The following is a 20,525-nucleotide window of genomic DNA, read 5'->3' on the forward strand; positions in this document are numbered from 1 at the left end:
TAAATAATTTTTAGGGATTTACCATCCTTCTGAATCTTTAAGAAAATTCTTCCTTTCTTCTTTACTTCAATATTTTTACTCAGTAGAACAGCAATATGTCTTAAATAGTCCAGCAATACAGAGAAGATATGACTAACAACCAGAAGTGGCCAAGGAGGTCCTGAAGACATAAGGTCTCCACTCAGCCATGAATGATGAGGGTCTGTAGTCCCAGGAAGATGGAGGTATTTTAAGAAAGAGATTTACTTATTCTCACTTATGCTTCCATTGGATAATGCGGGCAGTTATGTGGATGAAATACTCGGATCAGGAACGTTCATTCGGAAGCTGCTGAAACAGGCTGGGAGCAAAGACGAGGCCCTCAGCAAGGTCAGCGTAAGCATGCATGAGCAGACCATAGCTTCCAAAAACGTGTTAAAAGGTTAAGTCACAAATTTTGATGTCCGAATTTATTTGTCACAGAGGAAGAGAGAAGATTCCAGTGTGACCGGAAGAGGAGCAGTCTTAGGGAAGGGGATATGCTCCGGTTTCGTATATGGCAATGCATGGCATTTGCTGTTTGTATGGGATTTCCAGGTAGAGAGGTCCGGGTCAAGCCTGAAGAAAGGCAGGGAGAGGTGGGCCTCAAGAAGCAAAGTGTGAAGTACTTTGGACTACTCTGAGGACAAACGAATTTTATCTGTAAAACGAGGCTAAACACGCCTCACTCACAGTGTGGCTTCGAAAGTTCCATGAGGCGGTTTATACCAACTCTGCCCATGGCCCTCTAGACGTGATGCCTTGAGCTCTTTTTCCTCCATTCATGTTAGAATGTGAATTGGTTAAAACATCACTTCTGGATGACCAAAAGATTCACATGATTTTGAGTGAACAGCTGCTTCATATGCAATTACATACTGCAGATGCCCTCTGCTGACCCTTGGGTCACTTCCCGAAATAGCCACATGAAATTCTGACACTCTACCTGTATATTTAAAATATAACTTGGGTATTTTACATTATGCCATTTTGTTGAATATAGTTGAATTATGGGAGAAAATGTAAATGTTTTCTGTATTCCAATACACTATGCTTTGGGGGGTATGAAAAAATCAGAAGAATTTCTACTGGGAACACGTTGACCAGAAAGATATTTTATGCATTCTATAAATGCAGAGTAAACATTATTCGGTGAAAAGCACAAACATCAGAGGAGATAAACAGTAAAGGTACAGCTTAAGATAGAAGTAGTGAATGTGAAAATAGAACTGAGTGATTCACCAGATATAGGTAATGAAAGAGGAAACTGGGAAATAGGAAAGAAGTGAAATGACACGGAGGGCATAGGGAAGGATCGATCTTGATCGAATAGTCCTTCCAAAAGGAAAGACCAAGTGGAACAGGACAAAGGCAGTAGCAAAGGAGAGAATTTTCCAAATCTGCAGGAATTTATTAGTCTTCAAACAACTTAAATCCCATCTAGAAACTCTAAAATACAACTGTATAGCATCAAAGGTAAAGTCGTTCAGTAACTAGGAGAAAAATGTTTATAAGCCAAAGAATACAGAGTAAGAGAAGACTTCTCCCAGTGATCAGTAATAGCATAAAAAATTAAGGTATCTTCAAAAATATTATACCGAGCAATTTTATCACCTAGTATTGAGAGTTAAATGAAGATATTAATAGCACATAAAAATGAAGGTTTTACTTTAACAATTATTTACTTAAGAAACTACTGAAGAATAAAGTGGTGAACTGAAAGAAAAAAGGTGAACAAAGAAACCAATAAAAGATGATAAATCTAAATGAAGTTAAAGGCAACAATAACCAGTAATTCTCATTAGTTAAAAAATAAAACTAAAATATCACATATTGTTCATAGAAATGGTAGAAATTAAAAGAAAGTTAAAGCAGGTTAATTTCTTTGAGAAGAAAATACAGATACCGAACAAGCTTGGACTTTGTTCTAAAATTTAAAATGTAAAAAAAATATTAAAATAAAATTAAAATGTAAGCAATAATTTAAGAATTTAAAGCCTTGGGCACCTGGATGGCTCAGTCTGTTAAGCAACCAACTCTTGATTTCAGCTCAGATCATGATCCCAGGGTCATGGGATTGAGCCCCACGACAGGCTCTGCACTGAACATGGAACCTGCTTAAGATTCTCTCTCTCTCTCTCTCTGCCCCCTCCCCTGCTCTCTCTCTCCCCCTGCAAAAAATTAATTGATTAATTAATTAATTAATTAAAATTTAAAAATTAGAACACTATAAGTAAAATAAAACTTTTAACCAAATATGGTCATTCATGGCCAAAAACACTCCAGGCCTGGTGACACAATAGAAGTAAATGCTGAAGGGGCACCTGGGTGGCTCAGTTGGTTAAGTGCCAGAATCTTGGTTTTGGCTCAGGTCATGATCTTGTGGTTTTGTGAGTTTGAGCCCCACCTTGGGCTCTGTGCTGGCAGTGTGGAACTTGCTTAGGATTCTCTCTCTCTGCCCCACTCCCACTTGTGCTATCTCTGCCTCTCCCCAATAAACAAATAAACCTAAAAAATACTTTTTAAAAAAAATAAAATGCTGAAGAATGTAACAAATGGCTTGGAGGAGAAATTTCTTATATGATAAGAGAGAAGCTTTGGGCCTAATGAGACTCCTCCCCCATTGCATTCGTGTAAAAAAATATTGCACTGATGGTTCTGAGTTCCGTTGGCATATGGGTTCCTCATTCGTTGTAGTGCAGTTAACCACCATTTTGGACTGAGTAATAAAGAAGTCATTATAATCTGCATCCACTTGATTAGGTTATTTATCTCCTTAGAGTGCTTATTTTATGGCTTGAAAGGAAACTAAAGTGAAAGAAAGCTTGAACAGAGTCTAATCCAGTATGATTTATGATACTGGTGAGACCATAGATTCAGTCTCTCCAAATTAAGGAAAACTTACTCTTCTGCAATTACTAGCCAATGTGATAAGACAAGAAACAGACAGAAGAGGCATAAGATTTGAAAGGAAGGCACCAGATTGTCATTATTGGCAAATAACATGCTTGTCTACCTAGAAATGTATCAAACACAAATCTATTAAAATTCAACAATTAATAATACTATATTTTAATTTAAAATAAAACCATTAAAATTAAGATTTTAAAGCTTTTGATTTTAACAGCCACATTACAAATGCATAGCATTTTATATATCAGAAAAAAAACAATTAAAATGTGGCAAAGGAAAAAAATCGTACTCACAAAAATAGCAAAAAATAAAAAAATACCTAGGGAAAAATATTTTTTATTGAATACAAGATCCTAGTGAAAATATTATAAAACATTGAGAAACACAGACAAGAATATTCATGGGTAGAGAAAATCAATATTGCATGGATACCAACATCTCCAAATTCATGTATGAATTCAATGCAATTCCAATCAAGACTCCAAAAGCATTGTGACATTTGAATAACATTGTAAAATGTACATGGAAGAAGAAAGAGCCAAAAGGAATAAAGAAATTCTGGAACAAAGACAGTACCTTGTGCCCATTTATATTCTCCCTGTCTCCTTTCTGCACTCATCCAACCCCTGCCATTCCTAGGCAACCACTGATCTTTTTTTTTTGTCCCTATAGATTCACTTGTGTTTTCCAGAATTTTATATAAATTGAATTATACCATGTTGTGTGGGTGATGGATACATACTTATACGGGGTGATGAATATGTTCCTTGACTTGGGTGGTAACGGTTTCATGTGTGCGTGCATATGACAAAACTTACAGAATTTATACTTTAAAACATTTGCATTTTATTTAATGCCAATAAAGATGAAAAATACGCAAAGAATAAGGATAGGTATTTATTAGTGGAAGAACACCAAATGGTCTATAAACATTTAGCATCACGTGCAATTAAAGACAAGCACACAAAAACAACAGTGATATATTACTTTATATGCTTAGGTTGACAAAAGGAAAAATGTTTGAAAAAAGGGAGGGATTTAGAAAAATGAGTAGTTGTTCATTACTTGGCTCTAATTACTACTTGGAGAGTACTCTATCAAGGCCTATTTAAGGTACCTTACTTCCTAACATTGCGTATTTCTAGCTATACATAACAAGTTTTTTTACATAATTACCCAAGGAGGTGGGCACAAGGAAATTTAGGCTTTTTGTAAGAGCAAAAAATTATGAACAACCTAGGAGAAACGAATAAACAAATAATGCCATGCTCACATTTTGGACTCTATACAGAAGTTAAAAATGAATGAACTAAAGCTAAAAATATTGACAGGCATTGAAACAGTCCTTTACATTTATCTAAATTTAGAGTAAAATAACTGGACCAGTTCCAATGATGGGAAAATAAAGAGTTCGTTGGACACAAAATTGTTTGGGGACAATTGGCTCTCAACTTGAGAAAAAATGAAACTCCCTAACGTAAAGCCGCACACAACAATAAACTCCAAATAGATTTAGAAACTGAACCTAAATATGTACAGTTGCATTTGTAAATAAAATTTCTAATGTTTATTTATTTTTGAGAGAGAGAGAGATAGAACGTAATCAGGGGAGGGGCGGAAAGAGAGGGAGACACAGAATCCGAAGAAGACTCCAGGCTCTGAGCTGTCAGCACAGAGCCTGACACAGGGCTCAAAGTCACAGACCAGGATATCATGGCCTGAGCTGAAGTCAGACACTTAACCGACTGAGCCACCCAGGCACTCCAATAAAATTCTAAATAGATAATAAATATCATATTGCACAAATACTTTAGTGGGGAAGATATTCCTGAGCAAAATATTCAGAATCAAAGTAATATTGTTAAATTTGGCAACATGAAAATAAATGGTTATGGTATCTTTTGTCATATAAAATTAAAAATAAGTGATTATTAAGACATGTTTACAACATATATCGATTATATATTGTCCCCATAGCCTAGGGGCACCACATACAACTTCATAAGAAAAAGTATAAACAACCTATTGGAAAACATCTGAAAAAAGTTTAAGAAGATAAAATAGAAAGAGCCAAGCTATGATAATATATTTAAGATCGCTAACAAACTAAAGCGATTTATCACCTATCGCATTGTCGGAACAATCTACAAGATTGACACTGTTGGTTGTTGGAGAAGACAGACGTGTGAGAAGTGTCCTCATGCTTTGTTGTAAAGGTCAGAGAGCTGGAGACACAGCCTGTGGAGGAGAACTTTGTATCATCCAAACACCTAAACACACATTCCTTTAGTCACATTAAAACTGTAATGGTGGGGTTTTTTTAAATTTGATTATAAATACTTTTCAGGTCCCCATCTCATGCTAAATCCCTATTAATCCCGCAGATTCTAATTAATAGAGACAGTGTGAGAATGTACAAATAAAGCAGATCCTTTGGTTTCACTATGGGCTTACTATGGAATCACGTAAGCTCTGTTTCAAGTATTGATTCGTGACTGTCTTCTCTCAAAACTCTGAATGATATTTTCATTCTTCCAAAATAAGACAAAGTTCAAGATTCCTTGTTTTCCAGCGACTCTTGTTCGCCGCAGGAATATGTTAATTGAGATAGTTCATCTAGAAACTGGAACATAGCAAGGTAAGGCAGAAGTAAGACTCATGCCATGGAGGATGAACAAGATTAAATTATAAAGTGCAAACAGGAATTCAATGTGAAAAAACACATACCCGTGTCAATTTGTATCCTTGCTAAGATCAGGACATCTGGCCTGCTCATGATCAAGTTAGTACACACATGAGAAGTTGGGACACATGAGAAGTTCCACCATTCACAGTTCCCTTAGAGTAAGTATAAACCAATCTCTCATAGAGACCCTCAGCCCGTCCTTGCACTGAAGCTCAAAATAAATTTCCTCCAAATCCTCGGGACTAGAGGTAGTGCAACAAGGGGCGTCCCATAGCAGCGTTATAATAAACAGAGTGTATCATGTTAGTGGGACTGTTTTTATAACTTCTCTTAATATAAGCAAATGCCACAATTTTTTAAAAATTACCAAATGAAGAGCCAATTCAATGCAGTCCAGGAACATGGCTCTCTAACAAACTGGCTTCAACCAAGAAAAGATTTTTGCCACAGTTGCAAACAGGCTACCCTTGAACTAAAATTTGGCCTGAAATATATTTGGTTTGGCCACGACAGTTGGGGGGAGGGGGCGTTAATTGAGCAAACATAAAAATTGAGCCATTGCACATAAAAATTCAGGGTTTTCAGAATTCCTTAAAGAATTGTAAGATTTGGCAACCCTAGATTTACACTGCTATAACTAGTTGGCTTTGAGTAGCAGCTGCCCCTTTTGTACAGGAGATGGGCGATAGATTTTTCCATAGTCCTCACTAGTCTGCTTAATTCATTTATGTTACCTGCCTGGTCCCTTAGGCATTTTAGTTTGTGTTCAATTTTTTCACTGTTGTGTAGTAACTCAAGACCGGCTCAGCAGCCACAACACCCATGGAAGTTTTTAACAATACAGATATATGGGTACCACTCTAGACCTGCTGAATCAGAATCCCAATGGGTGAGGCTCAGACATCTGTATATTTATAAATCCCCAGGCAATCCAATACCCAAGCCAAGTCTGAGAACTATGAGTCTAAAGAAATGAATTTCAGTTCTCCATAAATATTTATCTCAACTGAATGTGTAACGGTTATTGAAAACCCATGAGTTTGAGGTTAAGCCTCAAGGACAATTATTTTTTTTTTATTTACTATTGAAGTATAGTTGACATGCAATAGTATATTAGTTTCAGATGTACAACATAGTGATTCGACAGTTCTGTACATTACTCAATGCTCACCATACAAACATTATTACTATACTATTGACTTTTCACTATCCTGTACTCTTCAGCTCTGTGACTCACGTATTTTGTAACTGCAAGTTTGTGCCTCTTAACCCCCTGTACCTATTTTGCCAACTATAACAGCCAACTAAGCTTGGGACAGGGTCAACAGATCTCTAACAAGAATGCCATGCCCTATCTTTTTGAATCCTAGAAAGCACTTTTAAGGGTCAAAATTCTCTAAAACATCATTTGGAGCTGCCTCAAATAAGGACATGTGGAAGGTATCTCCCCATCCTTCCTTACAAGAAACGTGAAGACATTAAAATCAGTGCCCTGCTGGGCTCCCAAGCATTTGTCCCCAGAGGCACTTTCCAGAACCATACTTTCTCTGCCCTCATTTCCAGTGTTCCCTAAGCTGAAGTGATTTTATCTCCTCCCCATCCTCGGGCCCTTATCCCCTTCCATCACCTATTTACTGTGGAACTTGAGATCTCAACATGGTATGGGGACCAGGATGCTCCAGGAGACACCTCCAGCCCTAGTGTCTCCGTTTCCTCTAAGACTGTATGAGAAAAGAAGAACTACACCATCGAGAAGAAATAATATCCTGCGAGTAAGGTTTGACTTTATTAATTTATTCAACACATCTGTCCAACATCTATGTGCTAAGCAACGTTTAGACACTGGCGACACAACACTGAACAAAGAAGGGAGAAATTTCTGCCCTCCTGGTGTGAACCTTCTAGTGGAGGAGAGGATGATAAGCAAGATAAATGAGAAAAATATAAACCATCCCACAAGGTGATGAGTCACCAAAATAAAATGGTGGGAAGAGGGGATAAGTAGATATTGGGGCGGGGGGGGGGGCGGGGAGCAGCTTTAGGTGATGTGGCCAAGGCAGGCCTCAACAAGAAGACGTTTTAGTGGAGATCTCGAAGAGTGATGGGAAAAACGTCCCAGGCAGAGTGAACAGCAAGTGGAAAGGTCACAAGCAGGAGGGGCCTGGGGTGTGCAGAGATGGTCAAGGAGGCATTTGAAACTAGCAAGACGATTGGTGTTGGAAGATGACGTCTGGAGACTGAAGCACCTGCATGTGATCCACACCTGGGCCACGCAGGTGTGGAGGGGCCTACTCTCCACTATCACTTTAAAAACTACTCACACATCCCCGTCCTCCGGACCAAGTTTCACACGTGTTTTGGGGAAAGTCTTAGAAAAGACCTTTAGGCAATCCTGCAAGGCTAGGTGTTTGTCACAGAGACCTAGGTTTAGTAACCCCACCTCATTCCAAAGTCACAGCAGTGAGGGGCACCTAGGTGGCTCAGTCGGTTGAACGTCCGACTTCAGCTCGAGTCATGATCTCACAGTTCGTGGGTTCGAGCCTTGCATCAGGATCTCTGGTGTCAGCTCAGAGCCTGCTTGGATCCTCTGTCCCCCTCTCTCTGCACCTCCCCAGTTCATGCTCTCTCTCTTCAAAAAAAAAAAAAAAAAGTCACAGCAGTGGACCATAAACAGAGAGAATCTTGCAGAATTTCCCTCTGCCTGGAACTTGCAACTGGGCCAATAGAAAACCTTGGTAACCCTTAGGACCCCTGAGTTTCATCACGGTGAACACAGAGAAACATACACACTTCCCATATATGTCTTAGGCCCCGAACGTGAGCACATTTTTATGATTTTAATTTTCAGATGATATTTCTTTTGATTTGGTCTTTTTCTTTCATATTTGGCATGACTCATTGTTTTCCAGGTCTCAGCATTCGCAGGGACCCTCATGCTGTGCCAGCAGGCATCCCCGAGGGGCTGCTCCTCCTCAGAGAGACTGCCACGTCCTAATGCAAGACAGTCACCCCAACAGCCAGAGAGCAAAGCTTCAATAAGTCCTTTCCACTCCGGTGAGACTCTTGGGGATCCCAGGTCACCACAGTGTGATGTGGACTCTTACAGTCTGTGGGACCGGACTCTCCACTGAGAACTGCCTTCAGGATCGTGAAGCCTGGAACCGTTTCTGACAACCCCACCACACCAATGGGAATGGCAGCGCTTTTCAAAGTTCTCGGCCTCGGGACCCCGTTATTATCCAAGACTCCGAACAGCTTCCTTTGTGTGGGTTACAGCGTCACTATTTACTGTATTAACAATTAAAGCTGGAAGAGTTTTAAATATTTATTAATTCATCTATCAGTAACAATAATAAACACATTACATTTTAATGTACATAACACAGTCCTAGGAAAAAAACTGCCACTCAAATACAATCTTTCGTGAGAAGATTGATGTTGTTCTATGTATGTGCTGATCTCTTTGGGTCTGAACGGAGAGCAGACGGCTGGATTCTCACGCATCCTTCTGCATCAGTCTGTTGTGATCTATCATTTTACCTGCCGTATATGAAGAAAATGCGGCCTCACACAGACATGCCTTTGGAAAAGTGAGGACTTTACAGGCGGTCCCAGGTGCTCCGCGGCTGCTCTGGTTTGCAGACCCCACGATGAACACTGCTGTTCCAGGTGACAGAGCTGAAGAGGAAGGGGCACCGTGCTGTGCATTTCGGCGAAGTGAGAACTGAGAATGAGAAGGTGCGGAACAATGGGGGCAGTTTGATACACACCCAGCCCTTGAGACAAAAATAAAATAAAATAAAATAAAGGCTCCCACCATCAGCAGCTGAATGTAACAAGTGGTTCACAGAAATTCCTGAAAATTTAACACTGGCTCCCGGGAGCTGGGAGAAGGGGTTCCAGTGCATTTCTGGGATGAACTCAGATCAAGATTTTATACCTGAGGGCCACCTGGGTGGCTCAGTCAGTTGAGTATCCGACTTCGGCTTAGGTTATGATCTCTCAGTTTGTGGGTTCGAGCCCCAAGCCGGGCTCTGTGCAGATAGCTCAGAGCCTGGAGCCTGCTTTGGATTCTGTGTCTCCCTTCCTCTCTGTCCCTCCCCTGCTCGCACTCTCTCCTCCCCCCCTCCAAAATAATGAACATTAAAAAAAAATTTTAAAGATTTAATACCTGATCATTTTATCAAGTAAATAAAACATAAAATCATCATGGGGTGCCTGGGTGGCTCAGTCGGCTAAGCGTCCGACTTCAGCTCAGGTCATGATCTCGCGGTCCATGAGTTCGAGCCCCGCGTCGGGCTCTGTGCTGACAGCTCAGAGCCTGGAGCCTGTTTCGGATTCTGTGTCTCCCTCTCTCTGACCCTCCCCCGTTCATGCTCTGTCTCTGTCTCAAAAATAAATAAACGTTAAAAAAAATTAAAAATAAAATAAAATAAAATAAAATCATCAGTAAAGAGAAAATGGAGAAATGCTACCGACGGCTCATCTCCTAAGCGTGCTTCTTTTGAAGACATTCAGAACAAATCAGGTTTCATTCAAAGCAGGTGAATCAGTCTGTGTTCTTACTGTAAGCAACAGAAATAAACTCTGTCCATCTTAAAGAAATGTGCGGGGGAGGGGGGGAGACACTAGGGTGGCTTAGTCAGTTAAACATCCAACACTTGATTTTGGCTCAGGTCATAATCTCACAGTTCATGAGATCGAGCCCTGCACAAGGCTCTGCATTGACAGCGTGGAGTCTGCTTAGGGTTCTCTGTCTTCCTCTCTCTCTGCCCCTCCCCTGCTTGCACCCTCACACCCCTAAAACAAATAAGTAAACATTTGTTTAAAAAGAAAGAAATGGGGGCACATTTGCTATGATAGAATTGACAAAAGCTTAAGAGCTTGGATTGGGAAATGAGCAGATCCAGAGGTAGAAAATGCAATCATCCTTTGGAGAAAAAAAAAAAAAAAAAATTGGCCAGGACACCATGATACAAGGAAAGGATTGTTTCCTTGAATGGAACAATATGGGACATAGTCAGATATGGAAAGTGGAAGAGGATTATCAAATGACACTGAGTCCGATAATGACAGAAAGAGAAGATTCAGGGGACAGAGGAATTTCCCAAGCCCCAACAGGCTAATGATTTCACCCGTGCTTTAGTGAGAACTGACTCCTTATTAACACTAGAATTGTTCTTTGTTTTATGAGTTGATTATTTGTAGCTGGAAAAGACATATATATTGCAAAAGTAAATGTCTCAGTAAACTACCCACAGAATAGATTTACTATTTCCCAACTCCTTTTCTGGTGTTTATGGAAATCCAAATTAACCTAAGTCCTTTGGGTATTGTTAAAGAAATGTATGTCGAATATTGTGTCAATACGGTTCTTTCCTCATCTGCAGGATCACAGCCATACTAAGAATAAAAAGAAGTAATAAAAGTTTAGGTGGGGCCAAAAGTTAAAGCGAAATTCGGGAGATATCATCGGAACAACTTCTTTTTAGTCCCTGTGATTTGGACTCTATTAGGTCTTAGACGTTATCTGTAGTAGGGAAAAAGGAACATTTTTCTTCTGAAGACCACTCACAGGGAAATAATTAAACTACAGCTAATACAGCTAATAAAGGGCTATATGAAAACACCAAATAATTTCATTCGGGGATTTTATTTAGAACAATTTCAATTTTTTTTTCTTTTTAGGGGTAAGAATGGATAACGCTGCTTTATTGTGTTAAATACTTCAATTTCATATGTTCACGGTAGAGGGGATGGGGAAAGCCTAGGAAGCAGGAGCGTCAAACACAAAAGCAGACAAAGATCACTGGAGACAGGGAGAGAGGTGTGGAGAAGCAGAAAGGCAAGGCCAACAGGGGGCTTGAGGGAGAGAGTTCCAGGCTCTTCAAGACAAGAGTGGAGAATGGTCTGGGGATCACGTAGAAAAAAAGCGGAGCATACCTGTACCGTTACCTCCCCCGCGTTCCAGATCTGCCTCCGAGGGGGTTGCATTCAGGGGCACCTGGCTCCACACCGAAAAGTAAATGCACCGTGAAACAGAAATTCCTACACGCAAGCTGACGCCGCGGGCGCGTTTGGCTTTATTTTTGTAAGTTACCCGTCTTGCCTGGAGAAAATGGCATGCTTCCACCTGCGTTTCTGCCTCGCTCAAGCACTGCTCTGTGTGCAGAGGATTTGCGGTGTTTGGTCAGGGAGGGCACTTCCTGACTTTCTTGGAACATGGCCCTTCCTGCACCTGCTCTGAGCTCTGTAGCCCTGCATGGAAACTTCGCGTCAAGTCTTTCCATAGGGCAATCTATAAATCACCCTGCGTCGCAATATTAAACTTCAAAAATCGGCTTGCCACCGAGGAGGGCTGGTCAGACGACGCTTGTCCGCGGCCTTGCTTTGGCAGTTTCTGAAGGTTACTTCTCTTTCTGAAACGCTAGACCAAAGTTAGCTGATCGTGGCTCTTTTGTGCCCTAATCCCTGAGCCGTCAATGTCACCACTGCCATCAGACGAGGTCCTAACCTGCAGTAACTGTAGGTCTACAGCATCCTGTGCCCTTCGTGGCTGTGGTCACCAGATTTAGCAATTACATATACAGGGTGCTGAGGTGCATTTGAAATAGTTACGCGGCCTCTGTATTAAATATAAAGGAAAGTGACGCTGTGTGTGTCTGTCCTTCCACACAAGTGCAAGCGGCATGTGAGGACAGGAGCAAGCGGTCCCGGTCTACTAGGGGGGAAGGGACTCTGCGCCATCTGGACCCCAGGTACTAGGTGATAGTCAACTGTAAGGCAACGGTCTGGAGTCTGCCATAGCTAAGAGAACACGGTCTGCCTTTGGTACGTCCTACGCAAGCACCAGGTCGAATTCGGCTTCCTGGCCCTCCCCAGGAAGAGCGCCGGCCTGGCTTTGGGGGAGTCATAGGAGGAGCCAGCTCACCACACCCCTGTGCTTCCCTGGGCAGAAAGAAGCCAGATGTGGAAGGGATAATAGCTCACCGACTCCTATCCCATCCACGTTCCACCTCTGGGAATAGATTCCTTTTCAATATGCTGTCTGAGTTAGGAGAGGTATAACATAGTCGGGTCCAGGCCATAGAAGACAGCCCATAAATTACCTATCTTGCTGATTTTCAAGACTTCTCTTGGTTCAGCTAAGCAAAATCAGCTCTATGGTCAGAATATCTTATGTTCTCAGAGGCCCCAAGGGGTTTTGATAACTGCTATTTGCATAGGTGCATTTTGGTTTCTAAGGCTCTTTAAAATATATCAATCATCTCAATTTAATCCCCCCACAGCAAGCCCAGGAGAAGGGTACTTGTTCCTTCCACAGATAAGGAAACTGATGTTCATGGACATGTTGGTACTCGGTAAACCCCTCTACAGACTCAACCGAGAGCATTCAGCCTCCCAAACCCAGCATGGTGCCCTTCAGCTAATGGTCTTTCTTTTATTTTCATGCCTGTGGGGCCTGACCCAGTTCTTGTGACCCAGTCTAGGGCTCTTTTTCAAGCCCCCAGGTGGCCACTCTGTGGCCAATCAGCAGATTGGGGGTAAGTACTTAAAAGATGTGTTAGATAGCAACCATTATCATTTGAGTATGAATTAGTTCATGGTTTTACCAGGGAAAGAGAAATGGCAGAGTTGCCTCTCTGTTTGTTGTCTGTGCATTTCCCTTCTCCTCCTCCGTCTCCCGTCTCCCTTCTGCAGGGAAACAGGACACAAACTCAAAGGAACAGCTCACCTAAGGGTAGAACCTCCAGATTCTCAGATGCATGCTTGCTCTGTGAACTACAGTAGCCTGTGTCTGCAGGAAGGAACGAGGAAACACAGGGGTGAGAGCAGAAGATGGGGAAGGGGCAGAGTCCTTGAAGTTTGGGGGAACGGAGACCCTGATTTCAAAAAGCTCAGGAAGCCAGGAGAAGGAGTCAGAGCCCAGCCACACTTTAGCTTCGGATAAGATTCTGAAGAGAGGCTGAGGGCTTTGGACAATTGCTTGGCGAGGTGGATGTGTACAGGAAGGCCTCATTCCCTGCCCAGGATGTAGCTGAATGAAAGGGTGTGCTGAGCAGGGAGGGCAGGCATACTTCTAGCGGTGGGTGGTAGCACGCCCTAGGGGTGAATGAAATACAGTCCCAAGAACAAAACTGCAGGGGAGACGGGAGCAGCAGAGGCGAGGCTTGAAGACACAGAAAATGTGTGAGAAAGGTCTGTGCTGCCAGCCCGAAGTCAGAATCCGCCTAGGGGAGGGCAGGGCCGCCTTCCTTTGCCTCCCTCTGTGCGAAGTCCAGGCTGGTCCCCGCTGGGCGTGATGCTAATAATAACAACCAGCAATAAAACGCATAGGGCACCCTAAGGAAGGCCTCACTGCACAGCAGATCTGTCCAGACTCTGCAGGGAAGAGTGGAGAGACAGCCTTAGAGGGAGGAAGGGTAATGGGAGCCTCCACCCCGTATATGGCTCCACCAGGACCATGAGTGTCAGGTAGATACTGTGGGGTTCATCACAGGGGCAGCGACTGAACAGGTGACAGTGGGCATGAAGCCCGAGGGCACCTCCCGTGCAAAGCAGATGTGCAGTACAAATGCTCCAGCAGCAAGCCCCCCAGGAACTGACAGCTGTACCCGGGAGAGCCAGCGGCTGGACACCTGCTGCCCACAGGGACCTGGACGCAGAAACATCCAAGAAAGGATATGACCCTAAAGTGTCTTCCCTACACAGCCACCAGAAGATCTGGAAATGACATAGAAAGATCTGGAAGGGAGGAGGAAGGAGAAATAATAGCAAAACACATCCCTCTCTGTTCCCAACACTCACAGAAGCCCATGCTCAGAGGCCGGGGCATATGTGTCTGGTCAAATAAGATCCTGAAGAACTTTTTCCCTCTCTAGTGGTTTCTTTATTATAGATTTTTTATTTATGGTAATTTAGTGTGCATACATAACTAGGGTAATAATTAAAGAACATTTTAAAAACGTTTTACTAAAGACATTTCCAAACCTATGCAAAATAGCAACCATATACCCATCACACAGCTTCAACTATTTTCAGCTAATGCCAGTCTTGCTTCATTTAGAATCCCACCCAATACCCTCCCCATCTCCCCATCATTACTCCCCAGCATTAATTTTAACCAAAACCCAGACATACTTTCATTTTGCCATAAATAGTTCAGTATATATCTCTAAAAGATAAGGAATCTAGACTAAACATTTTTATTGGTCTGCACTGGACTGGATTCCGTGGGATTTGCCTGAAGCATATACACATAGAGAATAGAAAAGGAAATTTCCATAGACTGTGGCAGAAGGTTTAAATACCACAAAACCATTTAATAATAGTCAAAGCCCCACAAAGTTTTGGGCTGTTCAATAAAATTATTATAACTCGAGTATGAACTACTTTATAGGATTCACACAATGAGCTGATTCAGGAGCAAGAAGCTGGGAACCTGAGGCCCCATGCTAGAGCAAGATGGCCTTGACCTCTAGGATGGTAGTGCCTGTGCTGGAGAATGCCAGGCATCTCAGAGCAGAGCGCGGGTGGCCAAGACGACCACCCCCACCCACAGGAAGACAACAGCGTATCTGGTTTAGGTTCTACTACTTTTCACTTTTGACTCCAAATTGATATTGAAAAGTTGCATAGACTTATCAGAGTAACTGTGTTGTCACCACATCACAAACAAGGAAACCAGATGACCAAGTCATGAGGATGAAAGGTACAGCCTGGGGAATGTAGTCAGTGGTCCTATAACAATGTCATATGGTGACAGACGGAAGGATCGTGGGATTGATCGTGGGATTGAACCTTGTGTTGGGCTCCACCCAGAGATTCTCTCTCTCTCTCTCTCTCTCTGTCTCTTTCTCTCTCTGCCCCTCTCCCCACTTGTATTCTCTCTGTGTCTCTAAAAAAAAAAAAAAAAAAAAAAAAGGGGCGCCTGGGTGGCGCAGTCGGTTAAGCGTCCGACTTCAGCCAGGTCACGATCTCGCGGTCCGCGAGTTCGAGCCCGTGTCAGGCTCTGGGCTGATGGCTCAGAGCCTGGAGCCTGTTTCCGATTCTGCGTCTCCCTCTCTCTCTGCCCCTCCCCCATTCATGCTCTGTCTCTCTCTGTCCCAAAAATAAATAAACGTTGAAAAAAAAAATTTAAAAAAAAAAATTAAAACTCTAAAGAGAAGAAAAGAAAAAACAGATATGTCCACTGCCCTTACGGAATTTACGCGAGAGAGACACATGAGAATTGAGAAAACACAGTATGACAAACAGTGAAGGGAAAACCAAGTGCCATGTGAACAAACAGCGAGAAGCTCTACTTGAGATCATTACCTACTGAGCGCCAGTTCCCAAAGATAAACACACAGAGCCTTTTAGTCATTTGTTTGAATGTTTTTCTCGTTAATTGCTACAGAGGGTCGGGGGCAGAAAACGACAGTATGAAAGTTTAAGAAACATGAAACACCAAAAAATTTTTAAAAAGAAAAAAAGGAAAATGGATCATTTCTTCCACATGGTGTAGTGTCTACTCAGGATGAAGAGTTTGCCATGTCCAAAGAATTTCATGAAAATTTGAGAATTCTAAGCCTGTGTCATATCACTGACTTAGCTGTTAAATAGCACTTATATAGCCCCCTTCCCCCAACTCAGTTACTGTGGAAGGGGAGGGCTGAGATTTTGACAAAAAATTCCTTCAGAATGGTAATTCTCCACCTCAGGGACTTGGACCATTGAGAAATCTGGGAGGTAGTGAATTGAGACCCCAATCCACATCATACAAGCATCATATTGGCTCTTTTTAAATCCAATAAAATATGCAGCATGGATAATGAGTTTTGTGTGTAAAACAACATCACCTATTTTATTAAATAGATGCATTAGTATCAGTAACAGTCATATGTTTTTTAGGCTTATTTTATTTTTGAGAGAGAGAGAGTGAGAGAACATGGGCATGAGCGGGAGAGGGGTAGAGAGAGAGGGAGAGACAGAATCCCAACCAGGGTCTGCACTGACAGCATCGAGCCCAATGTGGGGCTCAACCCCACAAACCATGAGATCATGACCTGAGCCGAGATCAAGAGTTGGATGCCTAGAGTCGGATGCCTAGCTGACTTAGCCACCCAGGTGTCCCCTTCTTTTTTTTATTTTTCTTAACACTTATTCATTTTTGAGAGACAGAAACAGAGCACAAGCAGAAGAGGGGCAGAGAGAGAGGGAGACACAGAATCCGAAGCAGGCTCCAGGCTCCGAGCTGTCAGCACAGAGCCTGACACAGGGTTGAAACCCATGAACCATGAGATCGTGACCTGAGCCAAAGTCGGACACTTAACCAACTGAGCCACCCAGGGGCCCCCGAACATTTTTCTTAAAATGGATTTTCATTTCCATTAACAAATGGAGGTAAAAGAACTTGAGCACCATACATTGTCAACTATAACATAAAGATTTTTTCTTTTTCATTGTGAATTTCAGCATTTTCTGTTGTTTTATAATGTACAGTTGAGAAGTGAGTAATCCTGTACATCATGCAGCCAAAGGAATGGGGTTTAGGAGGAGTAGGACAGGAGTTGGGTTTTTGATTCATCAGCATGGCATGTTCCTTCTCCCTGAGCCTCGGTGCCCTCACGTGTGAACACACATTTGTCAGAGTCGCATGAAGGTCAAGGAGCACCGTGTGTGACATCTCTGCGGACAGAAGGAAATCTCTGCATTGGTTAGGATGCTGTCAGTGCACAGCCCAATGTGGGGCTCGAACCCACGAGCTGTGAGATCATGACCTGAGCCAAAGTCGAATGCTCAACTGACTGAGCCACCCAGGCACCCCAGTATTGTTTTATCAATTTTAAACCACAGATTCCAGGAAGCTGATGGAAGTTAGAAAATCACTGTTATTGAAAATGTGTGTAATTGTGGTAGGACATTCCTTGTGGCGAGATGTCCAACGCCCTAGAGCGCAGTCTTGTCTTTGAGGACTTTGAGAACCAGGAATGATAGCCCATCGCTAGTCGGGGACCTGAGGAAGGAAACCTGGAGATGCAGACTTGCATGTTGGAAGCTGCTTAGGACATGAGCTCAGGCTCAACACCGGTAGTGAGTGAGGGGAGCAGGACTGGTTTACAGCAAGGGTCAGCAAACTTTGGTATAAAGGGTCAGATAGTAAATGCTCTTGGCTTTCTGGGCCATACAGTTTGACTGTTGTGGCATAAAAGCAGCCACACAAAATATATAAAGAGATGAGCTTGGAGGTGGCCCACTAAAATTTCACTTACAGACACTAGTCAATTTAAATTTACCAGAATTTCAACTGCATGTAATTTTTACATATCACAGAATATCTTCTCCTTTTCATTTTTTCCAACCATCTAAAAATGTAAAAACCATTCTTAGCTCATGTGCCCTACAGAAACAAGCAGCAGGCTACATCTGGCTGGTGAGCTGTCATCGTTGACCCTGGTTCAGAGGCAGAAGTTGAAATGAGATGAGGGTGTCTGCCTGTCGTTTGTAGGGTCCGGGAGCCGGGATGGCCCTGCAGAGTTACCCTGAATCAGCGGAAAGTTGCCCTACAGTGTGACCTTGGTGGCTGGATATTCCTGGGAAGGGGAATGGCATTGAAGGAGGTGCCCGTCTTTAGCACCAGGGCCAGTCCCAGACAGGGACACAACTGAGAGCTGTCATCTGTTCTCAGCAATGGGGTAATGAGCATCTCAGTCCTAGAGGGGCACAGACCAGGTATTCCAATGACCAAACTAGTCCCATTATAATGGATTCCATGGTTATCCACACTTTGATTTCAAGAACATGCTATCGCTCTTTCCAGCAAGTGAAGTTACATGCAAACGAAGCCCAATTCTCTATCACACCCTAAAAAATGAAATCTGTTCTTTGGGGCTGCCACCCTCTCAAGTCTCAACTCAAGTTAGGAGGGGGTGCCACTGAGAAGTTAGCGTTCCCCTCAAATTCAACCTCATTAACTCGAGTTGCTCACTCTGAGCCAGGAGTGCTGCCAGGGTCTGTACCTATTCTGAGGACATAGACTGGATTTGAAGTCTAGTCCTTGCAACAAGTCTATTGAGAAATCAAAGCCTGCAAGTCTAATTTCTTCTACATGCTTTCCTATTTCTCCCACCAAATCCTCATTTCTTGACACTTTTAATGACAGCTTGGCCCAGCTCTATGTCTCCCGGCCACTGTCAGTTGCTGGAACGATGCTCAGTTTGGGAATTCAATGTTCCTCTCTTCTTGCCTTAATGAGAGCTGGAGCTGTGGTTGGCATGGGCAGGGCACCAGGATCTCCCTCGGTCCTTTCTGGGCACAAGCCCCTCATTGTAGGCAGCAAAAGAAGGAGAGAAAAGAGGGCATCTGTCCTTCATTTGTGCTGGAGGACATGGCCATGGCCCCAACAGGCCCCACTGACAAAGGGCCCACTCATTGCAGTGAGCATCCTGGTGACTGGGTTGCATCTCAGTGGAGGCATCACACCATGCCTGGGACAGATCCCCGAATCCCAGACTACTCTACTACCCACTGCTTATTTCCACTAGATCCAGCTTCTGTAATTCTTGAGGCCTCGCATAGTTCTGGCATTCTCTGCACCTGGAAGTCTATCAAAAGAACATCTCTCCTCAATTTATTGGAGGTTCTCACAGGCTTAGTAGCCCAGGGTCAGAACTAGCTAAGTGATCCGACCAGGGGGTACATGTCCTTTCTCCTTATCTTGCAGGAACTCTTTCTGAGCAATTCCCACCCTTAATCTTCCCAAGCTTACAGGAAAGGAATTAGCAGCAATTCAAACGCCGTTTCCAAGGCAAGGTTGAGAGCAGAAAACCATCTCCCCTCACAGGCTCAGCATCCCCCCAGCAGCCCCTTCTCCAAGGCCTCCTCTTAGAGGGATGGTTTTGTTAGGTAGGAGCTACACTTGAGCAGTGGAAGGAATACCCCAAAGCAGAGTTCCCAAGTCCCTGAAGGGGAGTGACAGAGAATAGGAGCTGGAGGCAAGGACGGTGATATATTTATACATTAAAAGCCCAGGAGCTCAATATCCTGACCTTATGGCTTCTAAGCTCTTTGGGGCTGACAGACCAAAGAGCCATAGGTGCGGAACAGGAGCTCTTTTCTACCACCTCTAACTCAGGGTAACCCCTAGACTCTTTATAATGTATCTGCATTGCAGGTAGAACCCATTCCGTGGAGAAAGGCTGCCTCGACTGGGTACAGATCTTATGGGGTCAAAAACCCCCCCTCCCAACTTGTGGGAGGAGTTTCCCAAAAGATTGGAAGCAGCCTCCATGAAAGACCACCCCACTGCTTGTCACAGTTCCACCAGCCCAGAGAGACACAACAAATACCCAATCCCAAACAACCTAGGGGCCTTTCACCTTGAGAACCTGCCCACTCTCCCACCTTGAGACTGTACTTTTGCTTTAATAAACTGCTTTGTGCTTGCTATTTTCCTTCTGGCTGTCTTTATTGTGAGCCGGGATTCCCATGCAAATCTTGTGGAAGGACCTCCTTTTGCACCAGGCAGATTCAACCCTAATAGCTGGAGTTGATGCCTGGCCTCCCTCCTGCCGAGCATCTGGAAGCCCTCTGGTGAGATGGCTCTCCCGAAATGTTGGCGGCACTTTGGACATAACATTTCGGTCACTTGGCACTATTTGCCCATAATTTGGGGCTGTAACTGCAGTTCCCACCAAGAGGGAAGATCCCGCTTAACGTGCTCTGATATATTTTTGTTTCCTTTGGGTTGGACTGGGTTGGTTCTATTGTTTTGTGTTCTTTTGCCTTAGCAAGTGACAAGGGACTGCTAGAGATTTAAAACAAAACAAAACAAAACCGGCTCCCCTGGAAAACTCGTCTTTGCTTTTCTAATCCCTTCGTGGCAAGTGCTCTAGGTTGCATTTAATGGCTGTTCATTCTGCTTATC

At 43.1% G+C, this 20,525-nt stretch overlaps 1 pseudogene; it reads left to right on the forward strand.

Moving 5' to 3' along the window:
- Positions 1-258: 258 nt before the first annotated feature.
- The window catches only part of LOC125153468 (40S ribosomal protein S6-like), a 37,419-nt pseudogene continuing 17,152 nt past the window's right edge, over positions 259-20,525 (forward strand).

The sequence above is a fragment of the Prionailurus viverrinus genome, chromosome A2 (genome assembly GCF_022837055.1).
Source record: "Prionailurus viverrinus isolate Anna chromosome A2, UM_Priviv_1.0, whole genome shotgun sequence".
In the NCBI taxonomy this organism is placed as follows: Eukaryota; Metazoa; Chordata; class Mammalia; order Carnivora; family Felidae; genus Prionailurus; species Prionailurus viverrinus.